We start from the raw sequence: 16,553 nt of genomic DNA, 5'->3' as shown, positions 1-16,553 counted from the left end.
AACTTTAGATGTATGCTGATTAATTTCAGGATAGTTGGGCTCAAGCCTTTGTCGACTGTGTCTACCTGGGGAAGTGGTAAAGGCTATAATTGAAAATATCTGCTCCCTATTGAACAGTAGAATTGGAGAATATTTCACGTCATTAAAATTGCTACTGCATTTTTGTGAAATCCATTGTGAATCATTCCTTTTCCTTTTTCCAGATAGTCATTCAAAATGTCTCCAAAGTCTTAGTGCAATTTAAAGCTATTAAATTTAACATTGCATTAAGACTTTGGGGATATTATATTATAATAATGTGTCAATAATTCAAGGACCTGTAATTTATTCTGTGCCTTTCCATTGAGGCAGAATGTAAGGATTATATGACCACAGATCTAGAAATAAAAAGGAATTCATTGGGCATCTGGTCAAACCCCCTCAATCAAGGGATTTCCCTTAGAAGTCAGATAACTTGTCAAAAATAATAGGAATCATGGATTTAGAATTGAAAGATCATCATTTAGAGATCTTGTAATTCAAACTTTTTGCTTTCCAGATGAGGAAAAGTAAGTCCAGGAAGGTTATACTATTTTCCTAGAGCCAGAGAGGTAATATGTAAAAGAGAGAGCATTTAAATCTAGGTCCTCCAAATCCAAAGCCAAGGTTGATTCTACTGTATTATCTAGTCTAGAGGCTCAATGTCACATCACTAGCAAAATATCAGGCATGGGATTTGGAATTAGGTCTTCCTGAATCCTAATTCAACACACAACTCCTCCATAATGCTTTTTATCTCACATTGAATGAATTATAAGACAATTAAAGGAAAAATAAAAAAAATGCACATAGAACTATAAAGAGCACTGAGCCTGGAGTAAGAGGATTTGAATTTAAAGACTCCCTCTTCTTCTCAGTTGTATCTTTAGGGAAGTCAAAACTGATCCTGAATCCCAACTCTAAAACATATTAGTTGTTTCTGATAGAAATATCTCTATAATCTAGTGAACAGAGAGTTGGTTTCAGAACTAGGAAAATCTAGATCTGTCTTAGATACATACTCTTTTCCACATCCTCCAAGCTCTAGGCAGTGCTTCCTAGAAAAGAAGAGATGATTAGAGATGGAGTAACCACTGATCGACACATATAAAGGGAGTTTTCACATTAATAGGTCCCTAAACCAAAGATTTCATAGTCTTTGAAGAAATGGAATTCAGTTTCTTCAAGTAAAAAATATGGAGAATAAGACTTAGACCATCTGCCTTATAAGACTACAGTGAAAAAGCTATTTTTGAAAACTTTATAGGACTTTAGAAATGTGAGTACCTCAGATCAAAGTCATTAACTAGGACTGCCTTGGGAAGAAATTGCTACTTTTAGTGTTTTCTTTTATGATAGGCTCAATATTGTTATTTCTCATCAAGTTATAGCTTCAATTCTTTTATCTCCTCTTCCTTGAAACACTTTGAATCTCTATGTAAAGGGTCTATTAAGTTCAAATCAAAGTTTTCGTTCAAACTGCTCACCTTAATGCTAATTCCCCTACTTGCAGACATGGTGACAAAAATCCCTCCTGTGATGTACCTGCAAATCCAAAGTGTCAATGATGATTTTTAGCTGACTTTAAAAATCTCTTTAAGAAAATATAATTAGTGTCCTTGGAAGTGACTGATTTCTCTGCTTATCTCCCTGCCCCCCCCCACCAACTTCTCCCTACTCTAATCCATACCCCAAATGCCCAAGTGATATTCCAAGAAATCAGGCTTAATCATGTCATTCCCCTTCCCAAGAAGCTTCTGCAACTCTCTGTTGCCCTTATTTTTTTTAACTTTTTTAAAAAAATTAATTATTTTATTTTTAATTTATGGAATAAAACATTTTCATAACAGTATAACAAAAAGATAACCACACAAAACAGCAAATCTATTATATACAATTTGCTGTTCCTTTTAATAAAGGATTTAATAAAGATCATGTAATTTTTTTTTCCTTTTCCCCCCCTACTCAAGAAATGGTTACCATTAGACACATGTGTATATCTGTATTTTGTATGCACACACAGATACATATGTACATACAGATATACATAAATGTGTATGTGTGAATGTATACATACACAAATATATACATATATATTTAGGTGAATTCCTTATATACATCTATTTATTATTTATTTTTCTGGATGAGGGAACTTCTGAAACCCCCTGTTGTCTCTGGGTTAAAATGCAAGCTCTTTGACTCTTAAAACAGTCATGAAGAGTGGGATACAACTCAACAACTGCTTACTAAGCACATACTGTATGGTAGGTACTGTGCTCATTTTCTCAGGCTGATACTCTTAACTCCTCCCTACCATATATCACACATTCTAGTCAATCTTGTGCTAAATGCTAATCCTTGTTTGTAACACTGTCTTCCAAGAACTCTATACTTTTTCACAGATTGTTTACCATGCCTAGAATTACTTTTCTTGTTACCGCTATCTCTTAGAGGTATAGTTGCCTTCAAATGCCTTCCTGATTCTTCCAGTGATTTGTACCTCTCTTACTCCAAATAATATTTTGTACTTCTGCATCATATATTTTCTATATAACTATCTGTTTGCATATTATTTTCTTCAACAAATGGAAGTTCCTTGAAGATAGAGGTAATTTTATTTTTGTCTCCTCTTCCCTAATACCTAGCATGGTATCCAGAATATAGTAGACAAACTTCACTGGATGTTCATTGGCTCCAGAGGAATTCATGGATATATGTTATGCTTGATGTATCTAATTGGATCTGTGATAAAATATACAAGAAAAAAAAGATAAAGAAAGCAATTGAAGCGTGATTTCTGCAAGATGATCAAGCCAGCATTACGGAAACATTTGATCATCAAGCCCCATATATCCCAAACATAGAAGTTATTGAAAACATTTTTCATCTATTTTATCTGGGTGTTTTGCATTGTACAGTTCTTAAGATCCATAGCCAAAATCCAACAATCTCTTATTTCTTTTGTTATATTATTTATGTGATATTCCTATATATCAAAGTATCAGGATCATAAATTCAGAGCTGTAGGGGATCTTAAAGGTCATTTAGTCTATACCTACCCCTCTAATTTTATAGATGAGAAAACTTAGACAAAGTGAAGATTAATGACTTGGTCGTTAAGGTCAGTCAAACAACAGTATCAGAATTCAAAACCAGGTTGTCTAATTCAATAGTTGGTACTCTTTATATTATAAGACATGAGCTTATAACACTAATGAGATCTCATACATACTGAAGAACTGAAATGAATTAATCTTGGCAGAACACTTAGTGAATGACTAATCCAAATGTCATCATCAAATGAGATGTTATACCTAAAGAACTTTACAAATATTAAATGGTTAGATCAAACTTATTGATGTTTGCACAAGAGGGAAACTGAGGCACAGGCAAGTCTAGCTTACATAACTAATTGATGCGATTAGTTTGGACTAGACTCAAGTATCATAATCCTTAGTCTCCTTTTAACTCTATAACTCCCTCAGGACAGAGAAAAGTATGATTCAGGATTTGAGATGTACTTTTTTTTGCTCTAATAAACTTATTAAAAAAGAAAAATAGTAAAGAAAAACTTATATTTTAAATTTAGGGAAATCATTTCAACTTACTATTGTTTAATTTGTTTTATTACTGGAAGCATGATTTCATTAGAGAATTGCCATTGAGTAAATTTCCTTCATTGATCACTAAGATCTGCTCTAAAGATTAAAGTCTTAGAGAAATAATTGAATTTGAGTATTTTATCAAGTTTTTATATAATTATTGTGTTTCATATTATTCAGTAGATAATTGTGTGTAAAAATTGCCTCCTATTACACACAGATACACAATGTTTCTTGATTTTAAATTAATCAGTTACTCAAATGGTGAAGATAACTTTGACCCTGCATAAAGGTTCAAGATAGAAACATCCAACATTTCTGTTCTTTTAAAAATTTATTCACATGAGATTTAGAGACATCATATGCCTCAGGTTTCAACTCATATTCAATTTAATTGAATATGATGACTGGTGATGACCAATCTTCCTACTGGACTCTGATAACTCTTTAGGAAAGGGTGAGGCTGATGATTCTGCACAGCTCTGCCTCAATTCAGTCCAATTTACTTACAAGATATCACTCCTATGATGTCATTCATTCTCTCCAAGAATGAAGGATGATTAACAGCTCCACAAGCATTGATTAAGCAAATCCTTTGTGTAAGGGATGATGCTGGGTACTAGGGATACAAAGAAAAAATTAAGGGGAATAAGATCCTTTTTAGGATCTTATAATTTACTGGGGACATACAGCATATATACAGATAAGTCAATACAAGCTGGTTTAAAGAAGAAGAGAGCCTTGATAATTTGTGTGTGTGGTGGGGAAAAGTAAGGGGACACCTTCAAATAAAATCAATATTCTGAAAAGTAAGATTGAAAAGGAGTACACTGCAGGGTTGGAGGATAACTTTTGTGAATATGTGTAGACCAGAGATTTTATGCTCAAACATTGCAGACTAAACCACTCTCCTGTGCTTTTTCCCTCTATTGGCATATGAACTCCATGAGGGAAAACTTTATCTTGCTTTTGCTACATGTATCTTTAGCACTCGGTACAGTTGTTAACTTAAAAAAGTTAATGAATATTTTTATTCTTTTATTCCAAATAGGCATATGCATTAAGTAATTAAAAATGTGAGTTATCACACATGAGAAGTCTTAGTCTGGATTTATTATGCCCATTTTTTCAGGCAAAGAAATTAAGTACAAGAAGGACATGCATAATCAACCAGTAAAAGTAGTTAGAGTCAAGGGCAAAGTTTATCTGTATAGATCTTGACACTCTGTACTCTATATACACTTCTACCCTGCAGGACTATATCTAAGACTCCTCAGAGACTTCAATTATCCATGACCTTAGGGTCAAGAGGCACTGACTAGAAGAAGTGAATGAATTAGAAGGATTCCCAGGGGTGCTGAAAGACTGTAATGATGAACAACTCATTGGTTGCAAGAGTTCAGAAAATGAAAAGAGAGTTGGTGAAATGTAGTCATGTGAATGAAGAGAGGGCACATCCATAATATACCATTTGGGAAAACCTTGCCTGACTGGGCCACCCCACCAAAACAGGGAGCTAGCAGTAATAATTGTGGGAAAATGCTCGGTTAAGCTGTACAGAGAGAGATCTATCATGATTAGTGACTTCTATGAACCAAAACCTGAAGCAGATAGAAAGTCTGAAGCAAGCCTTGTTTGTAGAAAGATCAGCTGCAGAGCTGGATTTCATATCATTGAGGATTAGGCTGAATCTTGCTTCCCTTGGAGTTCAGGAGCATCTTTTCTAACAGCTGAATAATTCAGAGGACAGCTCCACACTAGTTTTCTGTGAATCAGAGTAATAGAATACAATTGAAAATAGTAACAGTGAAGAATTGTCAGTGTCTAACTTGATTTACCTGGGTGTTGCTCAGTTATCTTTCCATCTTTCAAGGATAAGGGATTTACAATTATCTAAGCAGTCTCTAAGGATGCTTCTATAGATCCTTGGAATTCTGGTAAGTGTTAGGAATCCTTACTAAAGTTTGGAGTGAGAGATCATCTCAGAAAAGTTGGCACAGATCCATCATTATAAGTCATAGACATGGCTGAAATGGTCCCTTCAGTGCAATGATTAGCCATGTTGTTATTAACCGAGTCTATTATATGTGTAGGGACACATGCCTCATATTACTTAATAATTTTTTTAAAGGCAGGGGGTAGAGAGACTCTTAAAAGAGAATTTTAAATCCTTATTTATATCCTTATTTAAATCCTGATTCAAACTCCACTTGTCATCTATGCTAGTGTGTAATGGGCAAATTATACAACCTGTCTCTTTTCCAGGCAACTCTTATACACAATTATCTACTGAAAAGTATAAAACACAATAATTATATCAAGAACTTGATAAAACCATTCAAAATGAATCAACATATACTTTGATACTTGCTGACATTAATGAAAATGTGAGAGCTGGAGAGAACAGGAAAATATGTGTTTGCAATTCATTTCAGGAACAATGAATGAAAAAGATTGAAGACTTGTAGGCCATTCTGATGCCTCATGCTTCTGTATCATGAATATTTTCTTCAGTAATAGACTCAAGAGGCACTAGACATGGCAAGTACTGTATAACATCACAAAAATGAAATTGATTACATCTTAATGGGTGAGGAATAAATAATTACTGATGTGAAAAATCACTTCAAAATTAGCTGTCTATGTTCAGGTCACTGATTTGTACAAAGATCAAAATCAATCAAAACATTTAAAAACCATAACAATATGTTGCATACATGCAGTATAACTATAATCTCAACAATTTAAGGTAGTGATTAATGTCAAAAATGAGATTTGGATGGAGCAAAGGATATTGACAATGATGATGGGAATTTCATGCAGAAGTTGATTCAATGTAGATCAATTGTCATCCTGAGGAAATAAAAAAAATTCAAAAACCACTTTAGTCAGCAAATAGTTGATTTACTCCCCAAGGAGTGGCTGCCTTTATATTTAAAAATAACTTTAAAATGTAAACTAATTTGCCAAATGTCATCAAAGAAGATGGTGGAAGATTTTGAATAATATCGGAACAATATCAGAAAACAGAAATGGGAGGGGAAACTAAATTCGAGAAGGAAAGAAAAATAAGTTAGTGACATGAAAAATCAATTGGTCAAACAATAAAATTACTAATCATTTATAAATTATGCTAATTCTGTGTTAGTCTCTGTGCTAAGTGTTCCAGGTCTTAAAAAGGCAAAACAATCAAGTTTGTATTTTATAATATTTTATAACAAACGTACTTTTAACAAAAGTTTCAACATCGAGGGCCATGTGAATATCACTTTTCAACAGCTTTAATTTCACAGATTCAGGGATAGTAATCAAATATTGATAAAAATGAATGTCAAAAACACGTGAACCAGACCAATTATCTGCATAGGAAGCCTATGATGGAAGTGACACAATTTTAAGAAATAGCTCTTAAACCATTTGAAAGAGGGGAAGGAATTAAATTATGGAAAGACCTTATTTTGACCTGTCTCCTTAAAAAGAAAACAAACAAAAAGGAAAACAAAAACTCTCAGAGAACATCAACAAATGTCAACACATTCACATCTTTTGATTTGAATTTAATTTTTTTGTCAGCTAGTTGGCAGAGAATAGAGTAGTGGACTTATGAAAACTTAATTCAAATCTGACTTCATACACTTACTAGTTCTCTTGGCATCTTACTAGCTGTATCACTGTGATCAAATTGTTGATAGCCTCAGCTTTCCCAGTTATAAATAAGGGTGATAATATCATCCCAGGGATATAATAAGGATAAAATAAGATAATATTTTTAAAGTACATTGAAAAACCTTAAGTGTTATGTGAATGATAGCAATTATTATTAAATATTTATGAGAATAAATTAAATACACTCTGAGAACATTCTTGATAATAACATGAAAGACAGGCTTCCACGAGTGATATTCCACAATAGACTATTTTGTTAGAAATGGAACAACCATTACACATGTAAAATCATTCATCTAGAGAACTACCTGCTGAAGAAATTCCCTGAACCAGTGCTAATTGGTCATTCTTTTTCTTGCAATTTAGAGTTTCCCAGAGCACTGAGAGTTTAAATGTTTACTCATCACATAGCCAGTGTGTATTATAGATGAGACATGAACCCAGGTCTCCCCTCTTTGAGGTGAAGTCCTCTCTTCACTGTGTCATCTTTTTATGACTATGTATTTACTATTACCCCATCTACTCAAAGATACAGAGGATGCAAAAGCTTTGTTCATTGTATTTAATATTTCTGACTCATTTATTCATTCACAGACACTTTCATCTTAAAGGCTGTAAATCAACAAGCAATTTCTCATAATTGTTAGATTATTTAAGATTCTTTAAGACAAAACAATCGGGGCAGCTACATGGTACAGGTAGAATACTGGTTCAGGAGGACCTGAGTTCAAATCCAGCCTCAGATATTTACTAACTGTATGACTCTGGACAAGTAATTTAACTTCTATTGCCTCAAAAGGACATAGCAAGTAAGATAATCTTATTCATTGGCTCTATGAGGATCATTATGAAGTAAGAAGAAATCTTGTCCCAGGGTTCCTGTCAGATTTTGGGTTCACAGTATCTAGTTCTGATTTTGGTGACCTGATGACCAGAGAGTCATTACTCTCCCATCATTTGATCCAGGGAAATCCAGCATAATCAAAGTGTAACCCAATAGGATCCTTGTTTCATGTATAAATACCCAAAATACCAAATAGTGATTTCAGATAGGATATTTATTTATTTCATATAAATTCTGGCGATGCATAGGACACCATAAACAAATAAAAGGAAATACATAAGGCATGTAAATAGTCCATTAAGTCTAATTAGAAGGAAGCTGAAATGGAGACAACCACCGAGGCAAGTCTTTGACATGTCAGTGAGCCCCCTTTCTTACTGTACTTTAAATAATCTCCATAGGATATGTGATAATTATTCTTTGGGTTTTGTACTTATTAGAAGGCAATCAGATTTCGAGGGGGACTGCTCGAGAAGCAATCTCTTTTCAAATGGACCTGCTCTCATTGACCTCCAAGTAGGACATTATATCAGATCTATACAAATTATCCCTTTTTTCCAAGGCACATCAAGAACATCAAGAAAACTCCTCTCAATCAGGGATTCTTAAACTTTGTGTTATGAATCTCTTTTGAAAATAATGTTATAAAATGTACAAGTAATGAAGGAAACTAGCATTTATCTTAATATGTGGGAAGTACTATGCTTAGTGAGGATACAAATACAAGCAAAAAGAAAAATAATACTTGACCTTAAGAGGCTTACATTCTAATAGGGAAGACAAGACAGAAAAAAAAAAAAAAAAACTAAAAAAGTGGGGGAGAAGGATGAGGTTGAAAGTGTAGGTCAAGGAATATGACTTAAAGTCTGGGAGCCTATGGGATTTAATCTTTTCCCCCTTTTTTCACACATAATTGGGCTTCACCGGTCTTGGTATGAGCAGGAATATGTGTCTGCTTTTGCCAGGAATTTCTGAAGGAAATATCCCCATGCTTCAGCTACTGCTAGGCTGAGGAAATCCATTCTCAAGTCTGGTCTGTGATTTGTGCTCAGAAAACAAAACTAAAAGGCTAAAAATAAGTCCAAACTTCTTAGGACAAGTGGGCAAGAACATGTAGCATATTATATGCTTGTATAGTCAATGGATACTCATTCTTCATTGGGGAAATGAGGAGGGAATAACAATCCACAAAAGAAGAGAAAATGAGTCTAGAAACTGACCTCTTAGTTCAAACTTGTATTCTACAAAGAGGTTCAGTTCCTCCAAGTAAAATTTACTCTACTCATATACTATCAAAGATCAGCAGTCATACATAATCCAATGAAGCACCTTGGACTGGAGAGGGCAGGGAATATAGCTTCTCCATTTCTAATTGCTTTTTTTTTCTTAATTTTTTTTTTGGTAACATGTTGTAGCCAGATCACACTCACTTTATTTCCATTGTCCTTGAGAGATATTTAGCTTCAATTTTTTCCGAGTCCTTAGTGTTGTATGACTTGTAGTCATACAATAACATAATTTAGTCAATCAGCATTTATCAATAAATAAAATCCACTGAAAAAATTCCTACAGTAATATAATCTAATTATATTATAATTTAATCTTTTTGACTATAGACCCTCTCAGATTGATCCTTTTTTCAGATATATCAAATGAAGAGATTTCTTCTGCAAATAACTATGTAATCTTTCTGGAAGAGATCTAGAGTTGAATATAAGTTAAGGAAGGATCCCTTATAAACCATAAAGTTCTCCAGAAATTAATATTTAGGAATGTTATTATACTAATCAAGACTCAAAACCATTGTAGAACTTCTTAAATGAGAGCAATAATTGTTCAAATGATTTTGACCTCACTATCCACAAAGCAAAACATAAGGGAATAAAGAATATCTACTGCCTAAATCATTATATGGAGTTTACTAGCCAACCTATAGAAGATATATACGTATATACATGCATCTTCATGAATGTATATATACATTTGTGTTGATATTAACATGTGTATGTGTATACATATATAGATATATATCTATATATCTATATCTATCTATCTATCTATCTATATATATATATATATCTTATATGTCTCTCTTCGACAGACCTTATAAATGGAGAGGGAGGTAAATTCTGAAATTAACAGAAGTATCTTGGAATCAATTACCACTGGGAAATGTAATCTCAAACTTCTCACTTAATCAAAAGCTCATGTTTCTGATAAGAAATTTTCTTGTTGAAGCATCATCCTTGACTCCTTACTTTCTCTTATTTTACCGCAGCCTATCATTGTTAAGTACTGTCATTTCCCCCTTGGTAGCATCTCCTATTATATAGTCCCTTCTCTCTGATACAGCTACCATTCTGGTATAGGTTTTAATCCCCTCAGATTTGGACTATAACAATCAACTTCTGCTTAGCCTCCTGATTCTAATCTTTCCCCACACCTATACATATTGTAATCATCTGTCAAAATAATCTTCAAATACAGATCTCTCTGTATCCCCTCTTCCCCTATTCAGTAATCACCAGTTTCAGGATAGAATTTTTAAAATTCTGTATTTGATTTTCAAAGCCCTAGTGGTCTGGCTCCTTCCTACCTTTCCGGTTTTATACTCATTCCCCTCAGCATACTCTGTGATCCTGTGACACTAATGTTCTGGTTCTTCTTTGAACTAGATACCCCTGAATGTCCCTCATAGCTGGAATCCTCTCTTCTTCATTTCCATCTCTTGCTTTCCTTGGATTCCTCCAAATTGCATCTGAAATCTTACCTTCTGCAATAAGTCTTCCCCAATCCTGTTTGTGTTAGTGTCTTCTCCCTGAGGCTGCCCTCAATTTATCCTACCTATATATTGCTCGTACATAATTCTTTGAATGTTGTCTCTCCCTCATTACACATAGACAGTGAGATTACGGAAAAGGGTTTAAAAAAATCTCTTTCTGTCCTGATTAGTAATAGGCACTTGATAAATTCTGGTTGATTGACTGAATTATGTTACTGTATGACTACAAGCCATAGAACACTAAAGTCTCTGACAAAATTGAAACTAAATATCTCCCCAAGGAGGAGAAATGGTGAGTATGATCTGGCTGGACCATGTTACAAATAAACAATTATGAAAAAGAGATAGTTTAAGGCAATTATGGATGCAAAGGCTACCTTCCCTCCTCCCCACCCAATAAGTACATTTTTTCATGTTTTAGGGAGAACAAAAATAATTCCATAGTGGCATTAACAGCTTACCTGTATGTAAGCTGATAACTAGGTGGCTTCATGACTAGGCTGCTGAACTTGGGATCATGGAGAAGTAATTCAGATCCACCCCCAGGTACTTTGTTAGTTGTGTAACCATGGACAAGTGACTCCAGCTCTCTTAGCTTTAGTTTATTCATTTGTAAAATGAGAGTAGTAATAGTACAAAATTCCTAGGAATGTTGTGAGGTAATATTATGAATTTTATTTTGATAATTTTTAGTTCTTTTTAAACTTAAGAATCATCATTATCACCATACATCATCATCATTATATTTTAATACATAATATTTTAAAAGCTTTCAAAATGATATCCTCACAAGAACATTGGGAAGTTTGTATTATAAGCAGCATCTTTCCCTTTTTATAGATCAGAGGAAGGCAAATAGCCTGCCCAAGGATACATAGCCAATAGATATCTAAATTAGATTTAATAGGAAGCCAGATTTTAGATCAGCTGTTCATTCTGAATCCATATATATCTATGAAAATGTCTTTCATGTATGGAACATCTTGATGGATTCTGCTTTTTAATCCATTCTTTAATCTTTTTTTTGGAGGGGGGGTAGAAATGGAAGTGTGAAGCTTTTTGTAGATTTATATTGGTCTTCAGTCATTATCATTCTGAATTCTATTATCAAGTCAAACTTAACTAAATAATCCTTAAAAAAATCATCTTTCTTATATTAAAACTAACATAGATTACTTTATTTGACTTTTCCATTACTAAAAAAAAAATGAATCTTCATTTCAAAATTAGATGCCCCTTCTTCTCTCCTTGAATTATTTTTATATTTCTAGGAAAAGTATCCAATGATACAATGGTCCTAGTATTTTAGCATTTTACTGTTGTTTTTTGCTTGTATATTGCTTTTGTTGTTGTTGTTGTTGGAAGAGTGAGGGAGGAAGGATGAAGAGAATGAGTTTGAGGAGTACTGTGTGGAGTGAAAAGCAGATTAGACTTAGAGTTCAGAGTAGGTTTGAATCCTACCTTAGATTTTTACTAGCTTTGTGATGAAGGATGAGTCATTTGAACTCTCTGTGCTTGTTTCTTATAATAAAGTGGGGAAGATGATATTTGAAATACCTCTTATGCCTTGTAATGTTGGTATGAAGAATATATTTTGCAAACTTTAAAGTCTATGGATATAGGGAATTTCATTAACATTCATCTTTTTTTTTTCTGGGAAGCTTGATTTCTTTTCTCAGACTTTCTGTGTAAAAAAATTAAAATCTTTTATGATTATCCATTTGTAGAAATCATATTGAATTTTTGTAGACAATTGTGGTACCATGATCCATCTTTTTTTTTCTTTGTAGTTTTTCCCCTAATTTATATGTTCCTTTCTTTCTTCTTGAAATGTCCACTGTGATCTTACTTTTCCCTCTGATAAGCTATCTTCTGATGTTATTATTTTTTATCTTTGAAGTTTAGTTATAATGTCTCTAGGTAGAGTAAATCTTGGGTTCTTCCTTGTCTTATTCCTGTAAATTATTCTATTTTTACCAGTTCTTGGAGTATTTTTTTTTGAGAACTTAGTAAAATATTGTATTATTTTCAAGTTCTCATGAATGTCAGTAATGCTAAGATTGAAACATCATGCTTCATCATTTAGGTCTGTCATATATCTTCATGCTTTGCAATAATTTGGATTATTCAGTGATTTTTGTGTTCTCATTTCCAGATGCTTTTTATTATGTTTTAGTTCATTTTATGCTGCCATAAATAATCTGTTTGTCACTTCTATGGATTTTCTGAGATTTCCAATTAGACTATCAAAGTTGATAAATTTCTTCATTAATTCCACTTTTATATTTCCTTCATCTTTTAATTCTTGCTAATTTCCTCATCTGATTGTCTCTTTTTTCCATGCTCTTTTCATAAAATTGCCAGTTTTGGCTTAATTGAATTTAATGTCTTTCATCTACCTTAAAATGTCTCGGCATGTTTTGCAGGATTTTTGAAAACCTCCTTGTCCTTGATGTTTTAGTCAATTCACTTCTCCTTTGTTATTAAAATAAGTATTTCTACTCTTTCCCCATTTTTTCCTGGTTTGGTTATTTTCTCTGTATTTTAAAATTAAAAAGCTTTTGATGTTTTAGAATTACAGAGGTATTTTAAAAATTAACATGTCCACCACATAGCCCCCATTTGATTTTAAAAGCCATTGTTTCCTATTCCCTAATATTTCATTTCTTTAAAAAAATATTTTGACTTTATTGACAAATTCAGACAGTTCACTATATAAAGTCATTTTAATCAGAGTTCTAAAGTCTTTCAAACTTGTTTTCATTTCGATTATTGTTTATTTTGAATAATTATTGTGGTCATCATATAAATTGTTTTCCTGATTCTTCTTTCTGTCTGCATCAGCTCATAGAGACCTTCTCATTTTTCTCTGATTAGTTATATTTGTCATTCTTTTGGTACCATATCATTTTATTATAAACAAATATCACAGTTGGATCAGTAATTTCCTAACTGAAAGGCACTTATTTTGTTTCCAATTCTTTGCTATAACAAAAGCTGTAAACATGTAAAAATAAAAACATTTTTGTGTGTGGGTACTTTCCCTCTGTCCTTGACCTTCTAGGGGCATTTGCATAGTAGAGTATTACTGGGTCAAACAAAAGTTGTGTATAGTTTTATGATTTGTAGCGTATAACTCCAAATTGTTTTCCATAATGACAGAATGATTTCTTATCTCTGGATACAACATATTAATGTATTTGCCCATAACCCCATAACAATTATAATTTTCATCTTTTGTTATCTCTGTCAATCTGATAGTTGTGAAGTGGGACTTCAGAGTTGTTGGGATATTATTTCATAGGGTTGCTGATAAATGGTATTTCCTCTTTTTAATAGTCTTTGACCCCCACCCCTCCATATTGGAGAACGGTTCTTTTTCTTGTATTATTATTATTTGCTATTTCTTGTAAGCAGCACAAGGAGCCTGCCTTTCTGTTTTTTTTTTCACACTATCATCTTTGATCAGCATTCTCTTCTGCTCATTTCTCCCCTTTTAATATAATTTTATCCCTGGCAAGCTTTAACAGGAACTATTTTGAAGACCTGAGAAGAGCAGTTGAAGAGATGTCAATGATTTTGTTTTCTGAAAGCAAACTCTTAATCACTCACTGTTCACAGCTCTTCAATTGCTCTTATGAAGGCCTCAAATGCCCTAATAGGGATATTTTCATTCCTTTCTATAACAGTAGTGATCCTGGAGATCCCAGAGATATATACATTCTTTTAGAAATAGCTATACACCATTTACCATCATAACAAAACTTCCCCCTACCCCGTGCATTTCAGCATGAAAATATTTGTTCAGAAGAAGATAAAGAATTAAGATAGGGACTACACATGGGTAAGTTAATGTATTCATGTTTCTACTCTGGAACTTTGGGAATTGTCCTTTCCACATGTAGCCATTTGATTTTCTGCCTCTATATTAGACTTCGAGTCAAAGCAATCTTTTTTGCCAGACTCCATAGAATAATATTTTAAATATATTTCACTTGCTCCTTTCACGAATATTTTTGTATATTAAATTACACATAAGACAACACATATTTATTGAATTTTTGAGATGGACCTCATTAAATCAAGATGTATTTCTTTCCTCCCTTAGGTTTTCATTGCCTTATTTCTGTGGGCTAAAAGAATTCTGATGTAATTCTGAGATTTTATTCTCTTAGGGTCTTGCAGAATATTATCCCTCTGGGGGACCCTGGAGACTGGCCATCTTAAGCTTACTATTCTAGGATTCTTCAGACAACAATAGATCTAGAAGAAAATTTTAAACAAGCCAAAACAATTTACCAGTGTTACAAATTTTAAGTAGAGCAGGGGAAGGGGAAAGGTATACCAATTGTCAGCTATACGAACTGTCCTGTCAGTTTGGTGTAGTGAAAAGAACATTGGATTTTGAGTCAGGAGTGACTTGAGTTTGTATATTGTTTCTGACACTTACCTGTTGTGTGATTCCAGGAAAGCCATTTAACCTCGCTGAGCTTCACTTTTCACATCTTCAAAGTGGGAGTAATATTAATGGATTATCCATCTCTTAGGACTGTTATGAGGAAAGCATTTCAAAATTTTGAAACTGCTAAAGAAATGTTTTTCTTTTTAGTCAGTAAATAAACATTTACTAAGCATAATCTTTTTTATCCAACATAGGACCAAATTGGGACAATGGGGGGCAATAGCATAAATCTTTAGTTATCTATCTGTCTATCTAGCTAGCTCTCTCTCTCTCTCTCACTCCTCTCTCTCTCTCTCTCTCTCTCTCTCTCTCTCTATTCCATCTGTAGAGAAGTTGCTTGCTCAGGTAAGTATTGAAATTAATGGCCAATGAGGTCCATTACAACTCTCCGATTCTATGATTTAGTGTCATTGAAATCATCAATCAGTCAATCCTTCAACAAGTATTTATTAAACATCTGCTATGTGTCAAACACTGTCCTTGGTGCTGGGGTTACAAATACAGAGAATCATACAATCTCTACTCATAAGAAACTTACATTCTAGCAAGGGAGTCAACAAGTACACAGACATACATATGTATATTATATTCAAATGAATGTTTAATAACTTTATATTTATGCTGTATACTATGTATGTAGCATAAATCTAAAATTAGTATATACAAATTAGTATCCAGAGCTAGGAATGGTTAATAAAATCAAGGCACATTTTTGGGTACTGGGGAAAAAAGTCATAGTATCTTTTCTTTTTGTAAATTTCTTTTCCAGAATAAAAAAGACCTTTCTCCCAAAACATTTCTCTAAAGTATTTTTTTGGCTCACACTAATTTCCATATTAACAATGAGCAACATCACAAAAGATAGTATTCATTATTTTCCTTATATAAAATTGAACCACTTTTTTCATGAACAAAGTCAATGAAACTAGAATAAAATGTGAAACTGTCGATTGGAAAAAAAAATTTGCATCAAACATCAATCAACCAATCAGCAAGCAGTTACTAAATGTTCCAGTTACTGTGCTTGGTACTGGGGATATTAAAAAAAAAAGTGAAACAATCTCTGTTTTTAAGGACCTGACATTCTAAAAATATTAAGAAATAACAAGGAATCATGGCCAGAGAAGGGAACTTTGGTTTAGCTAGTTATAAGCAAATGGATTGTGATTGGAGTCATAG

The sequence above is a fragment of the Antechinus flavipes genome, chromosome 3 (genome assembly GCF_016432865.1).
Source record: "Antechinus flavipes isolate AdamAnt ecotype Samford, QLD, Australia chromosome 3, AdamAnt_v2, whole genome shotgun sequence".
Taxonomy (NCBI): Eukaryota; Metazoa; Chordata; class Mammalia; order Dasyuromorphia; family Dasyuridae; genus Antechinus; species Antechinus flavipes.
The sequence above is the reverse complement of the archived record's forward strand: the minus strand, read 5'-3'. Positions refer to the sequence as shown.